We start from the raw sequence: 2554 nt of genomic DNA, 5'->3' as shown, positions 1-2554 counted from the left end.
AGCATAAAAAGATATGACATTATAAAAAAAAAAAAGGAAAGATAAGAAATAAACTGGAGGAACGTCGCAACTTCGTCAATCGACCACGGTATGTTTTTCTTTGCCATTTTCTTAGGTTTACAAAAATGCTGCAAGCGTCCCTTAATATATGCGACACTAGGGATTAAGTCGCGCGAGAATTGTGACGATTCTCTCTGACCAATCAGAGTCACTAGTTTAGCACATTCCGCCCGGTTGTTGGCCCCGCTTGTTGGCCTCGATAGAACCACGATTTAGTCGGGCCAGAAAAAGGGTGAAAAAGTAGCCTCGGGCCAAAACTAGGCCAAGTGGAAACGCAACCAAAAACGGGCCCCGCACGGCTCGGCGCGCTTAAAGCGAGCTACCCGCTGCAGTGGAAACGCGCCATTAGTGGACCCATCCAGTTTCAGCATCAAAGTCTCTTCCAGTGAAAGAGTTGTTATGTGTCGGAACTCCTCCTTGATCTAATAAAGAGCATCGGGGACAACACTCATTACTCACAACTCTGACAACAGTGAGTTGAAATGGGAATAATAAACGTAGTGTTCTCACCTGAGCCTCATTGAATAAACCATCTCTCCTTGAAGACACGTGGGCTGAGGGTCACCACCTCCACTCCACTACGAATTGTCTGCAGGATTTAAAATGTATAGGACTTAGGTGCCGTCTCTGAGGATGTTACACTTATATTCACATTTCTTACACTGAACATTACCAACAAAATAACACAATTAAACTGTTTTATGTAGAAAAATCCTAAAATATATAACAATGAGCTTTGGCTCTGCTCCGTGGTAATCTATCCAGTCCTCGCGATAATATACAGTAAGCTTAATGTAAACATAAGTCTATAGGCTATTGCTGCAGCTATACCTCAAAAAAGACAAATGAATCATAAATCATTATTACTGTGGCTTGGCAGAATATACGATGGTTATTTTTCACTAAGAGATAGTCGCGAGATAGTTGTCTCAGTATTGATCGTTTCATGCACGCTCATATGAACACAGACACACGAGGAAACTGACGGCCGACGTTAGATAGACTAAGAGAGATGCTACAAGCTAGCTTCAACTTAGTTAGCCTTGTGCATCATTTGAATGTGTCCCCCGCAAACCGTTACTGTACTCAATACTACTCAACCGGGTCAGAGTTCGTCATATTACTTGACCTGACATGTTATTTAATAAACGGTACTGATGTTTGCAGTGCGCATCACCATTGGATACTGTGTGGAAAATAACTTTGGACAAACACACCTTATATAGAGGACGACCAACTTCAAAGGTTGATTTAAACGAATGCCGCCTTCCGCGCGCTGTTCTTGTTAGTACTTAGCTAGCAAACAATAGCCTTCTCTGCTAAGCACGCACGATGCTAACGTGAAACACAACTTGGCTGGTTAACTTACATTAATATACAACTGTCGCCGTGACGCTTAACTCATTTCAGACGGCATGCCGTCAACATGCACATTATTGCTGTAATAACAATTATTAACAATATGGAGCTAAACATCATAGTGCTTTACTCTTAGCTCCTATGTTAGCTACAGCTATCTAGCATCAGTGACCGACTTCCAGTGAGTAATAGATGAGAACAAACTTACATTCCTTGTCTAACAGTGAAGCAAGCAGACAACAAGTCTTGTGATGAACCTCAAAAAACGTGAACATGTATATGTAGGACATGATAGACAGTAATATCTTACCTTCCAACATTTCCACACAGCAGGAGGAGGGAGGCGCGAAAGAGAACCGTTCCTCTGGCCTGCAGACAAGAATCACCGCAGACGCATGCGCAAAGGGGCAGTGTGGGCCTAATGTCTTCAAGTAGATTTTACCCAGATTGTTTGTGTTTCAGTTGGTACTGTCAGAAATTAGGTAGAATGTACCCATTCATATATACTAACAATGCTCACTTATATACCTTGAGTACAATTTAAATGATTTGCTTGGATAATATATACTACCCTCCAAAATCCTTTTTTATAGTGTAGGTGTGTGTGGTACAGTGTGTGTGTGTGTGTGTGTGGTACAGTGTGTGTGTGTGTGTGTGTGTGTGGTACAGTGTGTGTGTGTGTGTGTGTAGTGTGTGTGTGTGGTACAGTGTGTAGGTGTGTGTGTGGTACAGTGTGTGTGTGTGTGTGTGTGGTACAGTGTGTAGGTGTGTGTGTGTGGTACAGTGTGTAAGTGTGTGTGTTGTACAGTGTGTAGGTGTGTGTGGTACAGTGTGTAGGTGTGTGCGTGGTACAGTGTGTGTGTGTGTGTGGTACAGTGTGTGTGTGTGTGCGTGGTACAGTGTGTGTGGTACAGTGTGTAGGTGTGTGTGTGTGGTACAGTGTGGTGTGTGTGTGTGTGTGTGTGTGTGGTACAGTGTGTAGGTGTGTGTGTGTGGTACAGTGTGTGTGTGGTACAGTGTGTAAGTGTGTGTGTTGTACAGTGTGTAGGTGTGTGTGGTACAGTGTGTAGGTGTGTGTGGTACAGTGTGTAGGTGTGTGTGTGGTACAGTGTGTAAGTGTGTGTGTTGTACAGTG

At 43.3% G+C, this 2554-nt stretch overlaps 1 long non-coding RNA gene across 1 annotated transcript; it reads right to left on the bottom strand.

The window, feature by feature from the left end:
• Window positions 1-344: 344 nt before the first annotated feature.
• LOC117556878 lies at window positions 345-1784 on the bottom strand. The gene is made up of 3 exons (XR_004570635.1): window positions 1730-1784; window positions 571-649; window positions 345-482 (listed from the first exon to the last, which is right to left on the bottom strand). It is a non-coding gene; the product is annotated as an uncharacterized LOC117556878 (long non-coding RNA).
• Between the last annotated feature and the right edge of the window lie 770 nt (window positions 1785-2554).

Source organism: Gymnodraco acuticeps, unplaced genomic scaffold (genome assembly GCF_902827175.1).
Source record: "Gymnodraco acuticeps unplaced genomic scaffold, fGymAcu1.1, whole genome shotgun sequence".
Lineage (NCBI taxonomy): Eukaryota > Metazoa > Chordata > Actinopteri > Perciformes > Bathydraconidae > Gymnodraco > Gymnodraco acuticeps.
The sequence above is the reverse complement of the archived record's forward strand: the minus strand, read 5'-3'. Positions and strand labels throughout refer to the sequence as shown.